The sequence below is a fragment of the Eriocheir sinensis genome, chromosome 10 (genome assembly GCF_024679095.1).
Source record: "Eriocheir sinensis breed Jianghai 21 chromosome 10, ASM2467909v1, whole genome shotgun sequence".
Lineage (NCBI taxonomy): Eukaryota > Metazoa > Arthropoda > Malacostraca > Decapoda > Varunidae > Eriocheir > Eriocheir sinensis.
Genome location: NC_066518.1, coordinates 3311610 through 3319109, shown reverse-complemented (window position 1 = coordinate 3319109; position 7500 = coordinate 3311610). Strand labels below are relative to the sequence as shown.

The 7500-nt window shown below is 42.8% G+C and overlaps 1 protein-coding gene and 1 long non-coding RNA gene across 5 annotated transcripts in view; one reads left to right on the top strand and one right to left on the bottom strand.

Annotated features, from left to right (window-relative positions):
* The window catches only part of LOC126996448 (uncharacterized), a 95450-nt gene that overhangs the window by 29242 nt on the left and 58708 nt on the right, over positions 1-7500 (bottom strand). The window contains exon 2 of the long non-coding RNA XR_007751177.1: positions 4723-4811. This is a non-coding gene — a long non-coding RNA (uncharacterized LOC126996448). The remainder of the gene's footprint in view (positions 1-4722; positions 4812-7500) is intronic.
* The window catches only part of LOC126996447 (uncharacterized), an 82938-nt gene that overhangs the window by 43563 nt on the left and 31875 nt on the right, over positions 1-7500 (top strand). The gene's annotated exons all lie outside the window — the stretch shown is intronic.

Genomic DNA, 7500 nt, shown 5'->3' with positions numbered 1-7500 from the left:
CTTCTTGCTAATCCTCCATAACACCTCTCCTGCCGCGTCCCTCACCCCTGCCCATCCTTCATCCCATACATTCTCTTGCTTCTTCCAAGTCCTTAATCATTTCCGTGCCACCTGTCCTGTTGCATCCATTACCCCAGACCCCCCTTCATCCCATTCATTCTCCCCTTTCTTCTTTGCCCTTCAATCTCGTCTGCCACTAAGGATCGCTTTCCCAACCCTTGAAATCCTGTAATCGTTTCCGTGGGAACTCACCTCACGCGTGGCTCTCCTCTTCCTGCCCAGAGGCCGCCGCGTGGGAGGACAGGCTCATTTTCTTCTCTGTCCTTCGTTTCTATATGGCGTCGCAGGTGTTTATGGTGATGCACGTTGCTGGCCAGCGCTCCACACCCACGCCGGCGGGGAGGGCCAAGGCTGCTTACGCCACACGCCACAAACACATCCAACGCGACCATCACCACCAGAATTGTCTCATCTTCACCACCTTCATCATTAGTATCGTTTCACCACCACCGCCGTTTCACCCCGGTTATCATCACCATCACCACTATCGTTTCATCGCCCCCCATCATCATCATCATCATCGTCATTGCCACCGGAACTGTTTCATCATCACCACCATCTTCATGACTATCGCTTCACCACCATCATCGTTTCACCCCCGTCATCACCATCACCACTATCGTTTTATCCCCCCCCCATCATCATCATCATCGTCATTACCACCAGAACTGTTTCATCATCACCACCATCTTCATGACTATCGCTTCACCAGTATCACCACCACCACCACTATCCTTTCACCCACCCTTCATCATCACTCTTATCATCACCACCATTTCATTGCCACCACAACAACTACCACTATCGTCTCACTGCCACCATTACAACTGTTTCACCACCACCACTACCACCACTATACTTTCACCATCATCACCACCACTAGCATGTTTTCATTGTAGCCATCATCATCACAAACAGCTGCACCATTCTTTCATCATCGATTCACCGGCGCCAGGAGCCTCACCACCACCATCACCACCACATGCCACCACAACCACCATCAATGCCACCACCACCACTATCACCATCATTGCCACCACAATCACCATCGATATCGTTAAACATTTCCTTTTTGCCGCCACGATCTTTTTTTTCTGTTTTCTTCGCTATGTAAACCCGCCTTCCATCATCTCCCTTCCCAACACAATAATAATAATAATAATAACAATAATAATAATAATAATAATAATAATAATAATAATAATAATAATAATAATAATAATAATAATAATAATAATAATAATAATAATAATAATAATAATAATAATAATAATAAATACAATAATTATCATTTTTAGTATCATAAAAATTACCAATAAAATAATAATAGTAACAACAACAACAACAACGTTTACAATTATTACATCTACTGCTGCTACTGCTGCTGCTACCACCTCTATGCCACGATCGTTATGCGCATGAACATCATGATGACATTATAGTCACACATCGTTGCCCTGTCGCTCGCTGGGGTAACACCAAACCATCGTTCCCTAATAAACTCCTAAATTTAAATACCTGTGCATCGATCCATAATAAACACCTGTGCATCGTTACCTAATGGACACCTGTTCATGGGTCTCCCTCACGCCTATACATCCTCACCAGTGACACCTCTTTCCCTCCATGCTCACTCGTCACAACAAACCCCAGCCCACACATCAACAACCTGCCATGCTGTCGTCCTCAACACACCCTAAAAAAATCATCATCACATTTTTTGCACCGTCTGCACCCCATCCTCTACACCAGTGGTTCCCAAACGTTTTCTGGTCGTTGCCCACTTTTCATACATGATCCTTGTCCATGCCCCCCCCCCCCCCCACCACCACCACCATAATCTGTGACTACAGTGACTGTCTAGTCGTACACTCTTTAGGTCCATATAAAACCCCCGCTACCAAATCCTGTAAATTTTATTGTTTCCATTTGTAATTTTTTCTTTTGTTAAATATTAATGAAGAAATTTGTATTTTGCCTTTGCTGAATCTCATATAATTATTGAAATGCCCTCAGATTATGGACCCCTACATTCTGCTATATGGCCCCCGGTTTGGGAGCCACTGCTGTACACTCTCCCAACCACAAGTGCAATTCGTCACCCCACCCCTTGTACCTCTCCCCCAATACACATCAAAGTTCCCAGCATCTTCCGTGCTCTGCCCCCCTCCCCCCCCTCTTCACCGTCCTCAACATTACCTAGACCCTGCCCTTCAGCATCCCAGGCCTTTCATGTCACCGTCCACAATACCCATGTACTTTGTCTCCGCCCACCGCACCTGAACCCCGTCAACTTAAATTAACAGCAACAACACCTTTTCTGCTCACACGCTCATAAAACAGTGTGGACACTCAACACCTTGACGCTAATGAAGACTAACGAAACCTCTATAAGACAAGCACCTGACAACTACATACTCTGGGTACACCGAACCGTCTGAGGACGAGAAAATATTGAGGACACAGTAATGATAATAGTACTAACAAAAAGGCTCCAGACACATGTTTTCCCTTCAACGAGGCAGCTTACTACATAATGTTGACATTTTGTAAATAAAGAAATGCTTATAGGACGTGAGAAGAACCTTAGGGCACGTGCATTTCTTTCTTGCATTTCTAATTTCCTTTAAAATATAAACAGGCAACTGAAAGAACAACAAAAGAAAAGATAAACTTAAATAAAAGGAAAGGACTGTATCATCATCCCATGTTGTTAAGTCCAATGCAGACTGAACAATGGCTTTCCCCAGTGTTTTCCTCTCTACCGGATGTTATTGTGCTCCATCCTGCCCCTGCAATGGTTCTCTGCTCACTGAGCTTTGCTGTCGATCTTTTGTGAAGCGCCAAGCCTGGTAGAACACACTGATTGTAAGAGCTCTCTATCCATGGACAGTGTTTTCAAGGATGCCTCTTGGCTGTCTTCCTCGATAAATATTTCCACATCATCGATTCGTGGAACTTCTTCCTGGGATTTATCAGCAGACATTTTTCTTCCCACACTTGCAAAAAATGGATTTGAGCAAGACACAAATAAGCAAGTTTCACATTACCCTGTGTGTTCCCTTAACGTACAAGGCTTATGAGAAGGGTGACGAGGAGAGGATACAAACGAAAACCATTGCGGCTCAGTCATGTTGAGAGGTGCAAGATCACACTTCACCTTACCTGCTTCGTATAAGGATACTTTTAATGCTTTTCTTCTCGTCGCTATGGCATCTATTTACTTCTCAGTATTTTAAAGATCCTATGTGTTTAAATAAAAGCTGTAACAATCGGGCCAGTGGGAAGTAGTGTGGGTTAAAACAAGTGAGTCTATCATAGAACTGCATCAGTTTTCTTTCTGCCTGCTGGCGGTTGCATGACTCACCGCCTCACCCCTTCCCTTCCCGGACCCTACCCTCTCACCCAGGATGCAACGCCGAGGGCCACCCGCCCCACTGCCCCAGGCTTCAAGCTGCTGGCCTGACTGTGATATTTGAGGGATAACATTTGCAATAAACATTTAGATAGTACAGTGAAGGGAAAGAGGGCCAACACGGTATCACGGCGTCTCAACAGTTACTGAGCAGAATTTGTTTCGTTGTCTCGCAATTCTGAAACTTTTATATATATATATATATATATATATATATATATATATATATATATATATATATATATATATATATATACACACACACACACACACACACACACACATACTTATCTTCTCATTTCTTTATCCAGTTCATCAATTTATTTGTTCTAATCTTAACTTGTTATACACAAATCGTGCGTCGACTTGCTCAGGAACACGGATCAGTTTGATCACTGGCCGATGGAGGGAACATCAGCCCCGCCCCCCATTATTCTTCCTCAGGCTCAACACATTTTTATCCGGCCATGCACTGTGTCGTGCCTCACGCGTCACTCACAGGTCTTCTTCCCTCCCCTCCTGCTACCTCAGACCCCAATGGAGCAATATCGAGAAGGAAAAGACAGACTAATGAGAGATAAAAGATAAAGATCAAGGAGAAGCCGTGAAAGACACAAGTAGGAAAAAAAAAAAAAAAGAGAGATCCGCAACCGTTCTGGGTCCACGATTCTAGGAGTCAATTGTTTTCTTACAACAACAAAGGCGCCTCAACGTCGTTAGCATCGACGTTCAAAGAAAAAGACATCAGCACGTCGTAAAGGGTGGCCTGGCTTGCACACGATGGCTGTCCATTATTATGAACTCTTCTCGCCATTCCCTTCCTTAAAATAAAAGATCTTGCCTTTTTATCAATATCGGTCGACGGAATGTGTCACAGAAAACAAAGCACCGTTAAGGTCGTCTCCGTTTGACCGCTTTCTCAGCATCGTTCTCTGTCAAATTTTCAGTTCTCGTGTCTTTCTTCCTCCACTTTGTCACTTCATTCCAGGGGTATTTATGTCGACCTCTCCGGGCAACAAGGAGGATGAATATCAACAATCTATCTGTCTATACATCCTTTTTATACAATTTAGGAGGCAGTTCAGGAGCAAAAGTAAAACAAAATAAGCCCACTGGCACCACTCCTCAAAATAGCTGAGTAAGAAATACTATTCATCTATGTCTGCCTATCTATCTGTCTACAGTATCTACTCTTTCCCCCCCTCCCTCTGACCTACTGGGCTCCACGTGTATCCTATGATTCTTACCTTTTATGTAGGGCGCCAGGTGGTTGGGGTGATGGTAGGGGGAGGGGGAGGAGGTTGGCCTTCGTCTTCGCCAGGTCATCATCCCTCACCTGGAAACATTTTGTCACCTCGTTAGCTTTTTTTGTCACTGTTGGATACATGACGCGCGCCGCTGCCACACCTTTTCGTAAGGCATCCAACTTTATCTGCGTGTTTGTAACTGTAGTATTTTTGGAGCATAGAGGCAGCAGTGGTGATAGAAGTAGTAGTAGTTATAGTAGTAATAGTAGTAGTAGTGAATGTAGTGATAGTGGTAACAGTAGTAATCAGTGTATCGTGCCAGTCTTTGCATGTACTTTACAAATTTTACGCCTCACAAAACATCTGGAAAGAAAACGAAGAAGCGCGCAGAGAGGAACAGAGAAGAACGCCGAATAGATATAATACTAATAAAAAAAATAAAAAATAAAGCGCATCACAATTAACTCACATAAGACTTAGGTATATCTCTCCTTAATAAACGAGAGAGAGAGAGAGAGAGAGAGAGAGAGAGAGAGAGAGAGAGAGAGAGAGAGAGAGAATGAAGATCGGCCGTAAAGCTGACAGAGTGAAGTCACCCCGTGGAGAGCCTGGCCGTGACGCAAGCATGACGTCACAGGATGGAGTCGTTTTTCCTACTTCAGTTGATTCATACTCAGCCAGCAGCCAGATGAATGGTCGGATAGACAAACAGACAGACAGACGGACACAGATGCTCACAAAGTCATATGAATTGGATTTATTTTATTTATTTATTTATCATTATTATTTTTTTTTAGGTAGCAACGGTAGACTCTCTAGATGGGCCTCTTGCACGTCCCAGCCCGTTAGTGGTGCAGGACAATTTTATTTACAGTATCTGCCGTGATGTATAACTCATGTTTGGCCCTGCCGCTCCCCGGTGCTCTACTTGAATGAAGTTGCCGAAGTTAGGGTTGATTGAAGATCTGGGACACTAGTGGGTAAACCTCCACCACTCGGCGATGGTTGATAATTATATATATTGTCAACAAGCATCGCTGGGACTCGAACCTAGGGACTCCGGCTCAACACGCCCGCACGCGGACCACCGCCTACCCGATTGACTAAGATCGACAGACACAGAGATTGCAAAATGAGTGGAAAGAAAGATACTTACAGATAGGTAGACAAATGAATAGCTTGGCACACAGACAGACACCCAGGCAGATGAATGAATAGGGAGATGTAGAGGAAAAAAAGACGCAGAGGCCCAGCCAAATTGATGCGTTGAGGCTTAAACGGAGACAGACTGAAAGGTAATGGAGGAAAATCATGACAACACACACACACACACACACACACACACACACACACACACACACACACATACACACACACACACACCGGAAGACGTGGCAGATACATGTAGAGAAAATACGAAAAACTTAAATGCGAACAGGAAGTGATAAATTATACAAGGCAAAGTGATGGACAAAAAGGAGCAGGGTGTAGACATTTGATGAATTTAAAAAGAAATGAGTCGCAGCAGGAGGACAAGCAGATGAAAAAAAGAGTGAAGTGAAGAACCGTTTGAACGATTTAACTGTGACACACACACACACACACACACACACACACACACACACACACACACACACATATAATTACACAGACCAATAGGCCAAAAGACAGACAGCAGACGGATGGAGAAGGAAAATATGGACGAACAGGCGTATAGACGAGCAGGTAGAGAGATAATTGAATAGCACAAAGAGCACACAATAAAAATAAATGACGTGTGAAAAACAGACACGAGTGTAAAAAGTAATTAGCAGACATGTCCACAGATATACAAGGCCGCACCTACAGGCAAACAGTGAAGGGCAGCGTCATAAAACGTTTGAAGGTTGTTTTCATAAATGGAGAATAACAAATACATATAAAACATTTTTTTTTTTTTTTTGCGCAGTAACAATACTCTCAACGAGATCACAATCAGTGAAATAAGTAATTACCTTTTTTGCCTTACTATTTTCCCAACTATAATTTCACTAGTCCGATATATCTATTGACGTTTATTTTTCCTTATATGTTTATTTCTTCTACTTTCACTCTAAACTCATATTGTAGTGCGCGTGGCTAGTCGAGACAAAAAAAAGAGGCTAATGACAAATGAGTATGAATTACGAATGGTCATAAAGGTTAAGCGCTGCATAACAACTTTGGTTCATCGACAGTCAAAAAAATTGTGTGCTTTAAGTTTTCTTAGGAAAGCTTTCCATAAGTTCTACATCATAAACATAAATGCAGAAAGGAAAAACTTGTATGAAAAAAAGTTTTAAAAATATATTCTTTAAAAGAGAAAAAATTCACAGGCTTCGAAACCTAACCAATTGAGTTTTTATTTTTTATTACGTTTCGTGGCCCTATCAGTCCCTTTAAACATTGACACTTTTTTCATCCTGACAAACAAGTGTATCGCTGTCCCGTCACATATTTACTCGTCAAACTTTACAGGTGGATATGTGGATGTCTCGGATATCTCTTACTATATACATTGTGTTGGTGTAGCTACGACACACACACACACACACACACACACACACACACACACACACACACAATCAAACACACATAAACGTGAGGTGATTGGCCTCCACTTCGGTCCTGCCATGTATCACAATAAAACAATACAAAGGATTGAGCCTCCACCTCTGCAGTGTTCCCGCTTGTTATCTCCCTGATCCTTGTTAATGATTAGTCTGGTGTATTTTGAGTTTACAGTGTGTGTGCGTGTAT